The sequence below is a fragment of the Eretmochelys imbricata genome, chromosome 3, assembly GCF_965152235.1.
Source record: "Eretmochelys imbricata isolate rEreImb1 chromosome 3, rEreImb1.hap1, whole genome shotgun sequence".
In the NCBI taxonomy this organism is placed as follows: domain Eukaryota; kingdom Metazoa; phylum Chordata; order Testudines; family Cheloniidae; genus Eretmochelys; species Eretmochelys imbricata.
In genome coordinates, this window is record NC_135574.1 from 27,788,776 (window position 1) to 27,808,981 (window position 20,206).

Here is a 20,206-nt window from a genome sequence, read left to right on the forward strand (position 1 = left end):
ACAATGGACTACCAGGCATGTGGGAGTACATATATATATATATTTAAAACTAAACCCTCAAAGCTGTGGACCACAGAACACTGGTTTTACAGCTGCACTGAATTCACTGATAAGGCCAGAAGGGATCCTTGTGATCATCTACTTGGACCTCCTGCATTGCACAGGCCATAGAACTTACCAATAGAACTGATTCCTATTAGAACTAGAGCATTGGCACAGTCTCAGAGTAAACCGCACCTTTGACCACTCTCCTGTTCTTGAGGGAACACATGTAAGGTTTCAGGTTCACGGACATTGACTCTACAATGGTCCTTTCCCTACAGGCCAGGGGTTTAGGCTTGCAGTTCTGCACCTCACTGTGATTTACCCAAGTCCAGCACCTGTGGTTAACCTTTTCCCAGTGGTTTCAGGTGTATCCAGCTACAAACCAGCCTTCATCAAGTACAATACATTTATTCTTAGAGCAAAAACATTGCAAAGAAAAATATAAAAAAGAATAAACATCCCTTTGCCCATGATAAAAGCTTACCAGAGATTACCCATCAGTCTTATGGGGCACTAGTAAGCCAAAGAGTTTCTAATCCTTCTGAAAGCATTGCCTCCCCCCAGCCCTTTGGTTAGAAGATCCTGTCCATTTGCTGAATCAAAAAAGGCCAAGTGTTACTTCAAACTCAACCTTTTTCTATACCAAAAGCTTTTTTCTGTGTCTGTTGATATCTGGAAAACTCTGTTTGAACCAGTATATGTAAGCCACCTCAGGTGGGTGGTACCTTGCTGGAGTTGTCTACAGTTCCAGTGACTAGCCTGAGTCACCCCCCTCTCCCCAGTGTTTTCAGTTACTGGATGCAGGTAACCTTCCCCCTGGGACTCCGTACAATCCCTGGCCCACAGTGATACATCAACCATTACAAAAATTAACAGAATATGTTCCCCAAAGCTACTGCATGCAGTTGCAATATCTGTCAAAAGCATGTCTTTCAGAAAAAAAATCCAATTTTGATTTAAAAGTTTCCAGTGAGCATCCACCACCCCCCTTGGTAATTGTTCTAATGGTTATTTACCCTCACTGTTAAAAATTGTGACCATATTTTGAGTCTGAATTTGTGTAGCTTCACATTCCAGCCATTCAATTTTTCTATACCTTTGTCTGCTAGGTTGAAGAGCCCTCTGCTATCAAATTTCTATTCTCCATGTAGGTATTTGTAGACTGATCAAGTCACCCCTTAACTTTCTCTCAGGCTGACTGGCCCATAATTGCCCTGGATCTTCCTTTTACCTTTTTAAAAAATTGGCATAACAGTAACATTCTTCCAATCTTCTGGAAGATCCTCAGTGTTTCAAGAATTCCTGAAAATCAACATTAATGGTCCAGAGAGCTCCTCAGACAGCTCTTTAAAAACCTTTAGGTGAAAGTTATCCAGACCTGCTATTTAAAGATCTCTAACTTTGGACTGCAGTTTAACAGCTTTTTCAGTTACTATTGTAATGGAAAGTATTTAATCATTGTTATCATATTATATGAATACCTCGATCTGGCTTTTTCCAAAATACAGAACAGAAATATTTATTGAACACTTCTGCCGTTTTCTGCATAATTATTGACAATTCTACCACTTCAAATTAGTAATGGACCGTTATTAGAATTCCTTTTGTTTCTAATATAAGAAACACCTGTCAAGAATGGTCTAGAAGATAATACTTAGTCCTGCCATGACTGCAGGGGACTGGACTAGATGACCTCTCAAGGTCCCTTCCACTACTGTGATTCTATGATAATTGAAATCTCCTTATTGTCCTTAACAGCACAGGTCACTGATTTCTTCTTTCAGAGTAACAGCCGTGTTAGTCTGTATTCGCAAAAAGAAAAGGAGTACTTGTGGCACCTTAGAGACTAACCAATTTATTTGAGCATGAGCTTTCGTGAGCTACAGCTCACTTCATCAGATGCATACCGTGGAAACTGCAGCAGACTTTATATATACACAGAGAATATGAAACAATACCTCCTCCCACCCCACTGTCCTGCTGGTAATAGCTTATCTAAAGTAATCATCAGGTTAGGCCATTTCCAGCACAAATCCAGGTTTTCTCACCCTCCACCCCCCCACACAAATTCACTCTCCTGCTGGTGATAGCCCATCCAAAGTGACAACTCTTTACACAATGTGCATGATAATGAAGTTAGGCCATTTCCTGCACAAATCCAGGTTCTCTCACTCCCTCACCCCCCTCCAAAAACCCACCCCCATACACACACAGACTCACTCTCCTGCTGGTAATAGCTCATCCAAACTGACCACTCTCCAAGTTTAAATCCAAGTTAAACCAGAACATCTGGGGGGGGGGGTAGGAAAAAAACAAGAGGAAATAGGCTACCTTGCATAATGACTTAGCCACTCCCAGTCTCTATTTAAGCCTAAATTAATAGTATCCAATTTGCAAATGAATTCCAATTCAGCAGTTTCTCGCTGGAGTCTGGATTTGAAGTTTTTTTGTTTTAAGATAGCGACCTTCATGTCTGTGATTGCGTGACCAGAGAGATTGAAGTGTTCTCCGACTGGTTTATGAATGTTATAATTCTTGACATCTATGATCCCACTGAGAGTTACCAAAAGCAACTACAGCATTTGCTCAAGAAACTTCCTGAAAAAGCACAAAATCAAATCCGCACAGACACACCCCTGGGATATTCTATCTACTACCCAAGATCCATAAACCTGGAAATCCTGGGCGCCCCATCATCTCAGGCATTGGCACCCTGACAGCAGGATTGTCTGGCTATGTAGACTCCCTCCTCAGGCCCTACGCTACCAGCACTCCCAGCTACCTTCGAGACACCACTGACTTCCTGAGGAAACTTCAATCCATCGGTGATCTTCCTGATAACACCATCCTGGCCACTATGGATGTAGAAGCCCTCTACACCAACATTCCACACAAAGATGGACTACAAGCCGTCAGGAACAGTATCCCCGATAATGTCACGGCTAACCTGGTGGCTGAACTTTGTGACTTTGTCCTTACCCATAACTATTTCACATTTGGGGACAATGTATACCTTCAGATCAGCGGCACTGCTATGGGTACCCGCATGGCCCCACAGTATGCCAACATTTTTATGGCTGATTTAGAACAACGCTTCCTCAGCTCTCGTCCCCTAAAGCCCCTACTCTACTTGCGCTATATTGATGACATCTTCATCATCTGGACCCATGGAAAAGAAGCCCTTGAGGAATTCCACCATGATTTCAACAATTTCCATCCCACCACCAACCTCAGCCTGGTCCAGTCCACACAAGAGATCCACTTCCTGGACACTACAGTGCTAATAAACAATGGTCACATAAACACCACCCTATACCGGAAACCTACTGACCGCTATTCCTACCTGCATGCCTCCAGCTTTCACCCTGACCACACCACACGATCCATCGTCTACAGCCAAGCTCTGCGATACAACCGCATTTGCTCCAACCCCTCAGACAGAGACAAACACCTACAAGATCTCTATCAAGCTTTCTTACAACTACAATACCCACCTGCGGAAGTAAAGAAACAGATTGATAGAGCCAGAAGAGTTCCCAGAAGTTACCTACTACAGGACAGGCCTAACAAAGAAAATAACAGAACGCCACTAGCCGTCACCTTCAGCCCCCAACTAAAACCCCTCCAACGCATTATTAAGGATCTACAACTTATCCTAAAGGATGACCCAACACTCTCACAAATCTTGGGAGACAGTCCAGTCCTTGTCTACAGACAGCCCCGCAACCTGAAGCAAATACTCACCAACAACCACATACCACACAACAGAACCACTAACCCAGGAACTTATCCTTGCAACAAAGCCCGTTGCCAATTGTGCCCACATATCTATTCAGGGGACACCATCACAGGGCCTAATAACATCAGCCACACTATCAGAGGCTCGTTCACCTGCACATCCACCAATGTGATTTATGCCATCATGTGCCAGCAATGCCCCTCTGCCATGTACATTGGTCAAACTGGACAGTCTCTACGTAAAAGAATAAATGGACACAAATCAGATGTCAAGAATTATAACATTCATAAACCAGTCGGAGAACACTTCAATCTCTCTGGTCACGCAATCACAGACATGAAGGTCGCTATCTTAAAACAAAAAAACTTCAAATCCAGACTCCAGCGAGAAACTGCTGAATTGGAATTCATTTGCAAATTGGATACTATTAATTTAGGCTTAAATAGAGACTGGGAGTGGCTAAGTCATTATGCAAGGTAGCCTATTTCCTCTTGTTTTTTTCCTACCCCCCCCCCAGATGTTCTGGTTTAACTTGGATTTAAACTTGGAGAGTGGTCAGTTTGGATGAGCTATTACCAGCAGGAGAGTGAGTCTGTGTGTGTATGGGGGTGGGTTTTTGGAGGGGGGTGAGGGAGTGAGAGAACCTGGATTTGTGCAGGAAATGGCCTAACTTCATTATCATGCACATTGTGTAAAGAGTTGTCACTTTGGATGGGCTATCACCAGCAGGAGAGTGAATTTGTGTGGGGGGGTGGAGGGTGAGAAAACCTGGATTTGTGCTGGAAATGGCCTAACCTGATGATTACTTTAGATAAGCTATTACCAGCAGGACAGTGGGGTGGGAGGAGGTATTGTTTCATATTCTCTGTGTATATATAAAGTCTGCTGCAGTTTCCACGGTATGCATCTGATGAAGTGAGCTGTAGCTCACGAAAGCTCATGCTCAAATAAATTGGTTAGTCTCTAAGGTGCCACAAGTACTCCTTTTGATTTCTTCTTGTGTCCTTTAGCTTTCCTTATCATTTTCAACAGTTCTTTGCTTCTAATTATCTTCATTGCTGTCAACTTCCCCTTTTTTGCATTTGTTATATACTGTGTTTTATTTTTTATAGCAGCCTTCATTTCCATTAGTAAGCAAGTTTGTTTTTTTAACCCACATAGTCATTTTTCTCCACTGTGGGACTGTGTTTTTTTGAGTATTTAATAAAATATTCCTAAACAGTTCCCAATTATCATTCACATTTTTCTGTTGAATATTGCTTCTCCCAGCTTATTTGACTCATAATTGTTTTCTGCTTTGTAAAATTGGCCCTTTTTAAGCACCAGCTATTTATATTACTGGTTTGGACTTCAATCTGTTTGCATAAAATAGATGTAATCAAGTCCTGACCACTTGCACCTAAGCTACCACTAATTGTTAGTTCTCTGATCAATTCCTATTTAGCTATCACAATAAGGTCTAATATAGAATTCCCCCATGCAACAATTTGAGTTAAGAAATTGTCATATATAATTTTTTAGTAATTCCAAGTACATTTTAGTACTGGCAACATGAGACCTCCAGCATATGTCATTCAGATTGAAGTTCCCCAGAATAAAATAAGTTTTTGTTTTACAAATTACAAATAAGTGCTTATTGAGTCACTCATCCTTTTCTTTACTGTGATTTGGTGGTCTGTAGCAGACCCCAACTTGTACCCCATCTTTTGCATTATCTGCTAGGATATTGATTCATAAGCATTCACAATCATTTTCTTCTTAGTTGTCAGTGACTCTCAAACAGGTAATGCCATTTTTGACAAAGTGTCTCTCCTCCTCCCCTTCTTCCCACTTGATCCTTGCTAAATAAGTTATAACCATTGATTTTAGCATTCCAGTCATATAAATCTTCCCACCAGATTTCATTAATGTCAAGTAGGCCAAATTTATGCTCATAAATGAGCAATAGCAATTCCTCTTGTTTATTATCCAGGGTCTTGGCATTGTTGTATAGCAATTAAAGAATTTCTTCTCTTCACAGCCTTTGGTGCGTTGACCATTTTTATTCTCGCATCATGATTGAGTTCTAAATGAGTGCTCATTGGTTCCTTCTTTTCACCCACCTCTTTCAGTCTCAGTTTAACATTTTTCTGATAAGAGTAGCCAGCCTGTCCCCTAGAAGATTGCGACTCTTCCACTAAGATGGAGTCCATCCAGACTGCATAGCTCCCTCTCCTTATAGAAGATGGACAAATGTTCCACAAAACCAAAATCTCTCCTTTTTCCCCCAGATCCCAGACCCGCTCCATACCCATCCAGCTCCCAGGGGACCCCTCCTTCTGCCCCCAGGTCCTATCCTTCCAGTTCTCTGATAGGTCTAGCCAGCCTGTCCCCTAGAAGATTGTGACTCTTCCACTAAGATGGAGGCCATCCAGACTGCATAGCTTCCTCTCCTTATAGAAGATCAATCCTTGTTCCCCCATTCTCTCCAGTTCTCAGGTTGTCCCCCAGATCTTTGAAGTCCCCTTCCCCCATGCCACACTCTGACCTGCCTAGTTCTCCATGCTCCTCAGGTCTCAGGGGCTCCCCGTTTTTCTTGCTCATCCCAAAGGTAGGTGTCAGTGCAGGTGGTTAGGGATATTTTGGGAGTGAACCTTCTATCACCACCACTCACCTTAGCTACCTTTAACTTCAGAAGCCAATCTAATCTTAGAGTCTTATCTCTGCGAACAGCAGAGAGGCTAACAGAGGGAGTTTGCCTGGGATCTGCCTGAGAGGAGGTACGCTAAGGGCTGCATTAAGGAGGCTGTGTTGGTGAGTATCTGAGTGTCTGTTGTGGGGACAGTTTGACAGTTTGACCGTGTGCTTGACTGGTGTTTGAAAAGTGTAAATTGGGGGTGCTTTGTTGCAGCTTATTTGACTCATAATTGTTTTCTGCTTTGTAAAATTGGCCCTTTTTAAGAAGCAGCTATTTATATTACTGGTTTGCTGTTCAAGAGTTTGCCAGGAAACTGACTTATACACTAAGCCTTGGTGCCCAGCTACCCCTCCTCACTAGCAGGAAGAAATTAACCATTCAAAAACCATACCATTCAAGACAGAGGGGAGATTTTCAAAAGCACAAATGGAAGTTATCCTGCTGACTTTTAAAGCTGCAGAAGCAACCTTAATTTTGCAGGTTACAATGCAGGTACACTCAGGGTGGAACGTTTGAGAACTGGATATATGAAGAATGGCAAAACTATTGTGATGTTGAGATAATTGGCCCAACCTTGCTTTAAATCTTTGAAAAATTACTACCCCAATAATATATGGCTCAATCTTCTGTTTCCAATCATCCAGGAGGAGTTTGAATCCAATTGTTCATACATTTGGACCCTAAAGTTATATCCTAGAATTAGTTACTGGAAACATTTACTCACTGTTAATTACTAAATGAGTAGTGGGTAATAATTCACAATATAAATCTATTATTGCAGCATGGTCCACCATATAGAGTACTGAACTGGGATTCAGGAGACCTGAATTCTTTTCCCTATCTGCTGTTGACCTTGTTATTTTATTGCTCTGTGCTATTTCCCCTCCTGCCCTTTATCGGTATTGTCTATTTACATTGTAAGCAATCTGGGGGCAGGAACTGTACAGGGCCTACCACAATGAGGCCCAATCTCAGTTGGGGCCTTGTGATGGGGGTGAATAAACCCCACACTGTAGAGTCAGAAGTGCAGGAGCAACTCAGCCAGGGAAGCCTCGCTCCAACAGGTCTTCTGGGCATGTTCCAGTTGGAGGAGGGACTTAAAAGGGAGTCTCTTCAGCACAGCAGGGTGGCAGGCAGAGATAGACAGATCTGTATTCGCTGCTGCAGAGACTATGCCAGGAAGGCATGCCCAGAGGAAGAGCTGTTGCACAGAGCTGGGACTCCATACCCTGCGGAGACCCGTAGGCCAAGTCTCCAGGGAGGACCACTAGCCACAATAAACCCCAAGGAGAGAGGCAGAGTGGTAGGAAGAGGCCTTGGGGAGAATGTTAAATGAACTCCAGGCAGCAGACTCCTGTCTTATGGTGCTCAAGAGGGCCCCAGGTCAGAACTCAGTAGAGTGGGGTGGGGGGCTGAGTTCCACTACCCCATAACCACTAGGTGGGACTGCTGCCACAGACTGCAACCACTAGATGGGGAGTCTTGCCCTGTCTCACAACCCTATAGAATACTGTAATATAAATAGATCATAGAATATCTGGGTTGGAAGGGACCTCAGGAGGTCATCTAGTCCAACCCCCTGCTCAAAGCAGGACCAATCCCCAATTTCTGCCCCAGATCCCTAAATGGCCCCCTCAAGGACTGAACTCACAACCCTGCGTTTAGCAGGCCAATACTCAAACCATTGAGAATAAATCATACTATCCATTTATTGTGTGTGTGTGTGTTATCCTGGTACACAGTGTACACTGAGCATATTTTCAAGAATGACTGCTGTTAAAAGACTGGAATCTGAAGCACTCAGTTATCTGTCCTACTTTATAGTCAGTCCTCATCTTAATTCCCGTACTTGTTGATGAAAATGTTGTTGTTGATCTTCATCCTCATTAGGACAGCCTGGGCATCTTAATGTTTTTTTTTTAATGAACTGCTTTTTTTCTGAATGATGCTCACTTACTGACTTGAACGAGAACACAAAATTATATTTGAATCCCTCCTCCTTCCTTTTTGAAATAGGTTTCATTACACGCTTTTGCATAAGATTGGACTCAGGAAATGATTGAATATAATTTTGGTATTTTCTTTGCAAATAATTATTTAAGATTTTGTGCTTTGCTTAGAATTTTCTCGTTACCTGACTAATTATGTGTGCACACAAGTATTGCTATGGGCTTGCCTAAGGCATCTTGTCTCAGTGTGGGAGTTTCTTTGAGTCCTAATTTTACTGCAATATAAATCCTCACTACAGAGCAGAATATGCATTTATTCAACTGTGGGGGGAGGGATAGCTCAGTGGTTTGAGCATTGACCTGCTAAACCCAGGATTGTGAGTTCAATCATTGAGAGGGCCATTTAGGGATCTGGGGCAAAAAATTGGGCATTGGTCCTGCTTTGAGCAGGGGGTTGGGGTAGATGACCTCCTGAGGTCCCTTCCAACCCAGATATTCTATGATTGCTCAGCAGCTCCAGTCTTCAAACTCCTGAGGATGTTTTAATTGCTTTGAGTTCCTTTCTTTCTACTTTCAAACAGTTGTCCTTTTACCCATCTTTTTTTCATTCCACTTTATATTTTAACTTTTCAGTAATGTCTTCATAAAACCATTTAAGAGCTCATTAGATTTTAGCTATCATATTCTTTTAATTAATGCTTTCCATGGTTCTACAGCTCTGCTTAGTAAGGGTATGATCCAGTGAGGTGCTAAGTGCCTTCAACTTCCTTTCATGTCACCTCACAGGAGCTCTCAGCAATACCAGTCCATTTCTTTGAATCCCTGGCCAGGATGAAAATTAAGGTGGGAAGGATCCCTCTCTTGCCTTGGATTCCAAAACAAATGCACATCAAACCTCAGAGTGCCACTCTTTTTGAAAATAGTACAGCATACATTAAAACTGATCTGGAACTGAGACTTGGCAGTTATGGGAAGAGTAGAACCCAAACTACTCCCATTTGAAGATCGATTAAATCCAGCTCCCTGATTTTAAGTATCTGATTATTTCTCACATAAAATGTTTTTTCCATTCACTTAGTTCCTCCAGATGAACCTTCAACTGGCAGAAGAGTCAAACACACCATTAACTCATTGAGATAGGAGTTAGATCTGTTCAGAAAATAAGTATGATGTATTGTTCTACAAGACTGACATCCAGCAGCACAAAGTTTACCACAGAACCTATTGGCTATGCAGGGTGATGGATGCTTCTCTTATGCTCCCCCCATAAAGCTGTTGCATGTTGACCGTGAGGCCTTTGTTTGTATATTGGTCATGTGCAGGGCACTTGTGTGCACAAAGCCAGATTCTAGTCTCACCTTCATGGTTTTTACATCCAATAAATTGCTTCTGATTTCCAGCAGTGTGAGATTAGCATCTGGCTCTCTGAGACCAACTAGAAGTTGGGTTAAGTCCATTCAGAAAGTATAGCCAATAACATTGGCAAGCCAAGGCTAACAATCCTGTAGGAGACAGTAACGTGCATATATATATGATCTGCAGGAATGCAGATCAATTTTTAGATGAAAACTCCTTCAAAGGCTTTCCAAGATGATTCAGAGTGGAGCATGTTAACCAGAAAATGTTCAGCACATAGATTTATTTTGGTGCAGGACAGCCCATAAACAAAATAAAGTAATGAGTGTGTTTGCGACAAGGTCCTACTCTGATGCTGCTTCAGTTTCCTCTACTTGGGCTTTCCAGTAATTGTACCCAGGCTCTTCTGTGAGGCAAATATCACCCCTTTTCAGGGCTGGTTATTTAAAACAATGCCACAGTTCAAATGACAACTTAAGCCAAAACAAGCCTTTCCCCAAGTCTTCAGTCCTTTGGCGGCTCAACAGTTCTTTCTCCCCTAGGTCCTTCTGCCTGGAATTTCTGTAGTCCTCCTTCCAATTAAGTCTGTTCCTCCTCTTGAAATTTCTGCTCTTGCCCCTCACTGCAGGTAACTACAGACAGTCCTTTCTCTCTGGCTGCTGTGGAGATCCCATTCCTTCATCTTCTCTGACCCACTGTCCCCTGTAGGAACCTCCCTATAGGTATCTCCCCTCAGTTACCCTTGTATCAGGATTTCAGACTTCAGCTCTCTCTTAGGATGCTAGATCCAGGTAACAGAGATGCTTAGTGAAACCCACTCCAGACTCTGAGCTTCTCTGGAAAACCCTCCTCTATGTCTTTCCTAGCCCCTGCCTTCTATAAGAAGGAGATTGGACAGAACAGAAGCCCTGCCCCGATCTACCATCACATGATGGCTGGCCACTTGACCCAGCCCAAGCCCATCTCCTTGGATCAGGCACAGGTGAGGCTGAGCCCAAATCAAGGGACAGCCCACTCTAATAGAGTGTTCTGAAGGGTGCTTTGGACAGAAAGAAGAGACACCTGAGTTCTTATAACTAAGGAGACATACTAAAACAGTGAGCCACATTGATCTGTGCCCCGAATCTACTGAATTCAGTGGAATTAAATCAGGGATAAATTCATCCCATTCTTTCACTGATTTATAGGAAAACCACACAGTGTCTGGATTGTTGCTTTAAGTCACCACATGTCTACCAGGGAGAGGGCTCAAACACATCACCTTGGTGGCAGTTCCCACTGGCATTGTTGCCTAAAGCAGGCATGAACTCTCATGGAGCACATAGAGTAGAGGCAAGCTGGGGTCTCTTTTTTTTTTTTTCCAAAACCAAGTACTACTATTCCATTAAAGTTACACCCATGCACCATTACTGATGGCACTTCCTCTACCCCACAATCGTATGGCATTTCAGGAAAGTAAGCACAGTTAATGGGAAATGGACCATAAAGTTGAAGATTTGAGCCATGACCTAAATACACTTAAAGTCTACTGTGTACTGAAGTGCATGGAAAAATGGTCTCCTACCAGCATGCATTCTGCTTCAGGAGAGTCCAGAGGGGATTCACAAAGTTTTCAAAAACAATGAGGAGTCCTTGTGGCAGCTTAGAGAGTAACACATTTATTTGGGCATAAGCTTTCACGGGCTAGAACTCACTTCATCAGAAGCATGGAGTGGAAAATACAGGATCAGGTATAAATACATGAAAAGATGGGAGTTGCCTTATCAAGTGTGAGGTCAGTCTAACGAGACAATTCAATTAACAGTAGGATAACAAGGAAGGAAAAATAACTTTTGTAGTGATAATAAGTGGCCCATTTCAAACAATTGACAAGAAGGTGTGAGTAACAGTAGGGGGAAATTAGTATGGAGGAAAATTAGGTTTAGGTTTTGTGATGACCCAACCACTCCCAGTCTTTATTCAGGCCTAATGTGATGGTGTCCAGTTTGCAAATTAATTCCAGTTCTTCAGTTTCACGTTGGAGTCTGTTTTTGAGGTCTTTTTTGTTGAAGAATTGCCACTTTTAGGTCTGTTATTGAGTGACCAGGGAGATTGAAATGTTCTCCTACTGTTTTTTGAACATTATAATTCCTGATGTCAGATGTGTCCATTTATTCTTTTGCGTAGAGACTGTCCAGTTTGGCCAATGGGGAACTCAAGCTGCAAAGCAAGTGCAGCTTGTGCCTTGAGAATCTGCAAGCCTGCTTGTATCATCAGTCAGATTGAGAAATTGTTAATTCATATCCAATTTATCTAGTATTTTAGGCTTAGTTTGCAGTTTTGTTTATTTACTAGATAATCTGCTTTGATCTGTTTGCCATCACTTAAAATCTATATTTCTGTAGTTAATAAACTTGTTTTTGCTTTATCTAAACCAGTGTACCTTTGAGTGAAGGGTCTGGGGGAAAAATCTCAGCTTGGTTTAACACAGGCTTGTTGCAAGTTCCACTCCACACCGAGGGAGAGGCGAATGGGTAATAAATCCATACTGGTCGGGGTTTTGATCAGGACGGGATGGTACAGCTCTGGGGTCTTAGGCCGGGGAGCTGGGAGTTATTCTGGCTGTAGCCTCTCTATTGTTGGTTCATGCAGTGCCTGGCTGCAACCTGCATGCAACTGCAGCTGGGTATGTCCCTGCCTGTGTGAATGCTGGTGGGAGTGCAGGACTGGGAGTGGTCCATAGCCTCTTACAGCAGCTCAGTCCTGAGAGGGAGCCCAGGCTGGTGAGTCAGAGAGCTCAGAGTACTCCAGTTCCAGGCGGCACCCTGGGGGGAACCTGTCACAATATGATCCCCATTTTACAGATGGAGAAACAAGATTGAAGAGACTTGCTCAAAGTCACACAGGAAGTCTATGGAAGAACCAGGGTTAGAACTCTGAATTCCTTAATCCTATTCCTGTGCTGTAGCAATGTCATAATAGACTGCATAAAGGAGAACAAATAAAGATTAAGTGTAATGAATCTATGTACTTTTAATACAGTGAGACAGATGCTCACTGGTGTAAACTCTGAAAGCTCCGTTGGGTAATTTACACCAGCAGAGGATCTGCCCCAGTACCTCAGTGCTTATTATGCAGCATATTTCTTAATTTGATATTCCTTGGGATCTCCGAAGTAGAGGAATTCTGCAGTATTTCATTATTAATTATTATTATTATTATTAGGGTCGGGGTCAAGTGGCTGTGTTCTGATTTTGTCTAAGTGTCAGTCAATACTCTATGCCTTTCTAATAATAAATTCAAATCTGCCCCAATGTTGGTTATGGTTTTGTGTACACTGTCTATAGGAAAGTGGAATATTTTATACTTTTCAGGTAAGATTGTAAACTCTTTGGGGCAGGGACTATCTCTCGCTGTTTCTGTACAGAGTCTAGCACAAGCAGTCTAATTTAGAATCTCTAAATAAATACAAATAAATAATCATAACTAATAACAACAACAACATTTGACATCAAAGTAGGTAAACAACAATCAGCTCTTTTAAATAGTTTTTGCCCTGCTGTTATGGGAACAGAATGAAAACCCTGGAGACCTCGGACTCAGCTTTACTTGTCTAGATATAACACACTGTAGAGATATAAGCCGATCCCAGCATTGCTAAAATATAAGGTAGGAACACAGATTGAGTAATCTCAGTACTGAGGAATTCATATAGAAGTATGCAGCTAGTGTACTATCTGCATTGCTAAAATTCACATGTAGTAAACCAGCTCCCATTTTAAAAATAAATTAAAAAGTAATGAGTCACCAGGCCCATGAAGGTTCTGAAGGATATAAGAATCAAATGGGTGAGCTGGAAGCAAAAATATGCATTTACTCTAAAAGAACAACTACACTGGAGCACTGGAGGGAAGAAAATATTGTTGTACCTATATTTAAAAATATAGCAGTTTGGTCAATTTGGGGAATCACAGAAAAACTAATACATGAATGACAGGTTTCAGAGTAACAGCCGTGTTAGTCTGTATTTGCAAAAAGAAAAGGAGTACTTGTAGCTCCTTAGAGACTAACCAATTTATTTGCGCATAAGCTTTCGTGAGCTAAAGCTCACTTCATCGGATGCATACTGTGGAAAATACCAGCTGGAAATGGCCCACCTTGATTATCATACACATTGTAAGGAGAGTGATCACTTTAGATAAGCTATTACCAGCAGGAGAGTGGGGTGGGGGGAGAGAAAACCTTTTGTAGTGATAAACACCCATTTTTTCATGGTCTGTGTGTATAAAAACATCTTCTGTATTTTCCACAGTATGCATCCGATGAAGTGAGCTGTAGCTCACGAAAGCTTATGCTCAAATAAATTGGTTAGTCTCTAAGGTGCCACAAGTACTTCTTTTCTTTTTGCTAATACATGAATGAAAACCTTAAGTCATGGGGTGAAATCTTGGGCATATTTAAGTCAATGGGACTTTTGCCATTGACTTCAATGAGTACTGGACTTCATCCATGATTTATGCACAGAAGTCAGCCATGTCAAATGCACTTTGAGGTCAATAAGGCTATAAAGAACGCAAAAAGGCATCCTTTAAAAATTGGAAGTCAAATCCTACTGAGGAAAAAGAGAAAGGAGAATAATCCCTGGAAAGTCAAGTGTAAAAATATAATTAGGCAGGCCAAAAAAATGTGAAGAGCAGCTAACACAAAACTAAAAAATAACAGGAAAAAAAAAGTTTCAGAAGCAGGTACCCTGCCAAAAAAAATCATTGGGGCCACTGGATGGTTGAGTTACTAAAAGAGCACTCTAGGAAGACAAGACCGCTGCAGAGAAGATAAATGAATTCTTTGCATCGGTCTTCATTGCAGATGATGTGAAGGAAATTGCCACACCGGAGTCATTCTTTTTAGGTGACGCATCTGAGGAACTGTCACAGATGGAGGTATTGATAGAAGAGGTTTTGGAACAAATTGATAAATTAAACAGTAATAAGTCACTAGGACCAGATGGTATTCCCCCAAGAATTCTAAAGGAACTCAAATACGAAATTGTAGAACTAGTATCTGAGGTATGTAACCTATTGCTTAAATCAACTTCTATATCAGATGACTGGAGGATAGCTAATGTGATGCCAATTTTTAAAACAGGCTCCAGAGGTGATCCTGGCAGTTGAAGGCCTGTAAACCTAACTTCAGTATCAGGCAAACTGGTTGAAATTATAGTAAAGAATTATCAGACACCTAGATAACATGATTTGTTGGGGAAGAGTAAACACGCATTTTGTAAAGGGAAATCATGCCTCCCCAATCTTTTAGAATTCTTTGAGGGGGGGTCAACAAATGTGATCTACTGGATATAGTACTTGTACTTTCAGAAAGCCTTTGACAAGGTACCAGAACAAAAGCTCTTAAGGAAACAGTCATGGGATAAAAGGGAAGGTCCTGTCATGGATCAGTAATGGGTTAAAAGACAGGAAACAAATGCTAGGAATAAGTGGTCAGTTTTCACAATGGATAGAGGTAAATAGTGGAATCTGTACTGAGACCAGTGCTCTTCAACATATTCATAAATGATCTGGAAAAAAAGGGGTAAACAGTGAAGTGTCAAGTTTGCAGATGATACAAAATTACTCAAGATAGTAAGTCCAAAGCAGATTGAAGAGTTAAAGAGATTTTACAAAACTGGTGACTGGGCAACAAAATGGAAGATGAAATTCAGTGTCGATAAATGCAAAGTAATTGACATTGGAAAACATAATCCCATCTAGACATCAAAAATGATGGGATCTAAATTAGATGTTAACACTCAAGAAAGATCTTGGAGTCATCGTGGATAGTGTGCAGCGGCAGTCAAAAAAGCTAACAGAATGTCAAGAAACATTAGGAAAAGGATACATAATAAAATAGTAAATATCATAATGCCTCTATATAAATCCATGGTACGGCCCACACCTTGGATACTGCATGCAGTTCTGGTTGCCCATCTCAAAAAAAGATAATTAGAAATCAAGAAAGTACAGAGAAGGGCAACAAAAATGATGAAGGGTATGGAACAGCTTCCACATGAAGGGAGATAGAAAAAAAGGCTGGGACTGTTCATCTTACACAAGAAGCGACTAAAGGGGGATATGACCGAGGTCTATAAAACCATGACTGGTGTGGAGAAAGTGCATAAGAAAGTGTTGTTTACCCCTTCACATAAGACAAGAACCAGGGCCAACCAATTAAATTAACAGGCAGCAGGTTTAAATGAAACACAAGGAAGTACTTTTTCGCACAACGTTCAGACAATCTGCAGAACTCATTGTCAAGGGACGTTAAGAAATCCAAAACTATAACTAGGTTCAAAAAATAATTTGGTAAGTTCCTGAAGGATAGGTTTATCAATGGCTATTAGCCAGGATGGGCAGGGATGCAACCCCATGCTCTGGGTGTTCCTAAGCCTCTAACTGACAGATGCTGGGACTAGACAACAGGGGAAGAATCACTTGATGGTTGCCCTATTCTGGTCCTTTGAAGCCTCTGGCATTGGCCACTCTTGGAAAACAGGGTACTGGGCTAGATGGATCATTGGTCTGACCCAGTATGGCCATTACTACATTCTTATGGAGATGCAATGATCCATGCTAGGACTGGGCCTTGATCACTGGTCTCCCACAATGAATCCTCTTTTGAAGACTTGTTGGACTGAAGTGTATGCCTCAATCCAGTCAGACATAAATGTACAAGGGCAACATCATCATGATCCTAGGTCTCTAACCTAGACTTTTTTTTATCCTTGTGCACCCATGATTTCCACTGGGCTATGGGGGATTTTGAATACACGAGGGATTCAAAATGAAGCTCAGAGGCTCTCTAACCTTTCTACTTAGCCTATTAGGATTGATCCTATTGATGGCACTGTGATTTTTACCTGCTCACATCAGCCAGAACAGAATCATATCCCCAAATTGTAAAAACACAGAAACTATCACCTTCCCTTTGTCATTAAAAAATGGAATCTTAGTCAATATCTGGGTCAAGAAATCTATTTCTATACATTCTCTTTTACTCTGATTTTGGTAAAACTTATATGCTATGTTATTTCTTAGGAAAATGTCTGAGCCCAGAAAACACTAGTTAGAGGGCAAAGACAACATTTATATATAATACAATTTGCCCTATACATCTATGCTTATGCCAGTATATCAACAGGCACCAATGTTAACAGAAAATCAGCATGAACAAAATATCAGGGTGTTGTTTGGGGGGAGGGGAAGAGAGGGTTCAGTTCTTTGAGATTCAGTACAACTTCTTTCTAATTAGATGTGCTCTATATATGCACATATAAATTTTATAAATGGTTTGAGCATGCCACATAATCTTGTTTTAATTAGACCAAATAAGACTGATGTTTTAGAAAGTCTGAAACTTTAATATTACATTCAATTCAACTGTAAAATGAAATCAGCGAAAAGCACCAGATTTTCATTTCTTTCTTTTTAAGCAAGAAGACTAAAAATTTAATGAATCATAAAACTCCATGATACAGCAGAAGGATTCTCACATCTATTCAGCACACAGAAAGAACACAGTTTGAAAATACAAGGCAGCATAATTCTGAGCAAGTATGCAAAACATAAATATCAGCTAGAATCAACTAGATATGGATTTAAATAAAAACTGGCCCAAGGAGGTGGGGAATCTTAGAGCTGAAATAGGCATCTTGGGAAATATATGGGTTGTGTTGTCAGGTGGAGAACTTGTTCCACTTGAATAAAACCATAAGCAGGCTTCCAAGAACCTCATTTTTACAAGTTATTGATCAAACAAGATTTTGAAATTTATTCTGGATTTCTTTTCTTGCTGGGTAACATTATTTGCCCTGCTGAATATTTAATAATGCCTAAAGTTTTATTATATTTTTATGGTTGCACACCACTGAAGATTCAAAGCAGATAGTTATTTTTTAGCATATACATTTTAAAAAGTCCTTCCCCCCCCCTTTTTTTTTAAATACACTGCTGGTACATTTTCTTCATACTTTAATATGAGGAAGTAATCTACTATAAGGAGACATTACCCGTGAGAAAGTTTACATTGAAAACTCAGTTCTATAGATACAGGGACACGTTAGATTTTGTCATTTCAAGGACAGAAATTTTCATCTAAAAAATGAAAGTCTATTTTCTGTGGGCCTAATTCTGGTACCCGTACATACATCAAGCAAACTCCTCTTCATTAAAGCACATCAGCATGGTCTATGCAGACCAATTAATGCACAACACATTAGTGATCACACTCCCATTGAGCGTACTACGCCAGCATATTGACAAGCCCCAATTTTATCTGTTGCTTATAGTTCTGTGGATCACAGTGAATGACTTCTTGGGTCTATTGGCCCATAAATCACATTTGAGATGTACTAAAGCTGAAACAGAGGAACTGTATCTACTGTCAAGTCTTCAGTAATCATCTTTAAAAAAAATTTCATTAGACTAGAAAAGATTATTTCTTGACTGAAAATGTGATGGGAAAGATTGAGTGCACTTGGAGTTGCATCTAAACAAAAAGTGAGCATAATCTGTTAGGTGCATAGTTAGTTTGGACTAAAGGGAAACCCTTAAGAGGATAATAAATTTCAGCAGAGAGAACATCAGAAGAGTGTAAGAAGCATGGGGTGCAATCAATCAAGGTAAAGCCTTGGAGGGAGAAGACAGCAAAGGGAAATGGAAATATTCAAAGAAAAATGATTGTATGTCTAAGTGTTATGAATTCCATGGGGAGATAAACATAGGAAGGATGGGGTAAAAAGAAAAGGGGGGAAAAAAAAGATTAGCAGGGATGAACCAGGAAAAGCAAAAAGTGATGAGGGGCAAGAAATACCACAGCCTTTATATGCAAGTAATAGAACATGAAATACAGAAGAGGAATAGAATGGCTAGAGAATGAAGTTGAAGTTGTTTAAAAATAGCAAATGAGCAGTAAAAAAAAGAAAGATTTTGTAGACAGTTAAGTGCAATTTAAAGAGGATTTAAGGAAGAATGACTATTTTAAGTTTCCATAAAAATCACAGCAATGATATACTATAAAATTCTCTACAAATCCCTCTCCACAGTTCTGCCCACCTCACCCCACACTTAGCATGGCTTCCAGTGGTGTGTGGTCTCCAGTGTTGCACCTGTGTTGTAGTACAAAGTAGTATCCTGATCCTATCCTGATTTCCCTTCATGTAGTTGAAAATGGAATCAGATTCTAAGCAATTGAGGGAATATAAGTTAATTAGACTGCTGGTTATGATTCTGTGGCCCTGTCATTTGAGGATAGTCAGAGCACACCATACTCGGGACATATCTCTTCCCCAGTAGCACTTCTACATTTGAGGCTTGATGAGCATTGCCTAGAAACTGCATGTCTGGGAACTCCCCATCAGGTCTGTCCATAAACTTAAAGGAAAACTGAATTGACCCCTCAATGAGGAAAGACTGCACCATGCTTTTCATGGGGGTCTTTCCATTGGGTTCAATGGATTTGGATCAGGTTCATCATGAGGCAAGGATCTGTAGATGTGACTGGAAGGTATGAAAGAACTGTAGCTGCCATGCCACATATTTAGATACTTGGACTCACTTTTTGGCTTATGGAGTTGTTCTACATTTGCATTTTGTTCCCAACTACATTTGATTCAGTTGTAAAAGCCACTACCATCAGGTGGGAGAACATAAGATTCTATAAGCGTCTCGTCCTAGTATTTCTTTATGATCTATCAATGTCTATGGCTTGTAGACTATTTTCTCTTACTTCATAAAGTTGCCTTATATGATTAAAAAACCCAAACCCAGGCAATTAATCATATGGATAACATTTACTCCCTCAATATTTACTCAAAAATATTATTTGTTTTAGCTTTACTAAACACAGCCACATGTATTCCACCTTTCGCACATACACCCAAGAACAGGTTTCAGAGTAACAGCCGTGTTAGTCTGTATTCACAAAAAGAAAAGGAGTACTTGTGGCACCTTAGAGACTAACCAATTTATTTGAGCATAAGCTTTCGTGAGCTACAGCTCACTTCATTGGATGCATACTGTGGAAAGTGTAGAAGATCTTTTTATACACACAAAGCATGAAAAAATACCTCCCCCCACCCCACTCTCCTGCTGGTAATAGCTTATCTAAAGTGATCACTCTCCTTACAATGTGTATGATAATCAAGGTGGGCCATTTCCAGCACAAATCCAGGGTTTAACAAGAACGTCTGAGGAGGTGGGGGGGGGGGTGGGAAAAAACAAGGGGAAATAGGTTACCTTGCATAATGACTTAGCCACTTCCAGTCTCTATTCAAGCCTATGTTAATTGTATCAAATTTGCAAATGAATTCCAATTCAACAGTCTCTCGCTGGAGTCTGGTTTTGAAGTTTTTTTGTTGTAATATTGCAACTTTCATGTTTGTAATCGCGTGACCAGAAAGATTGAAGTGTT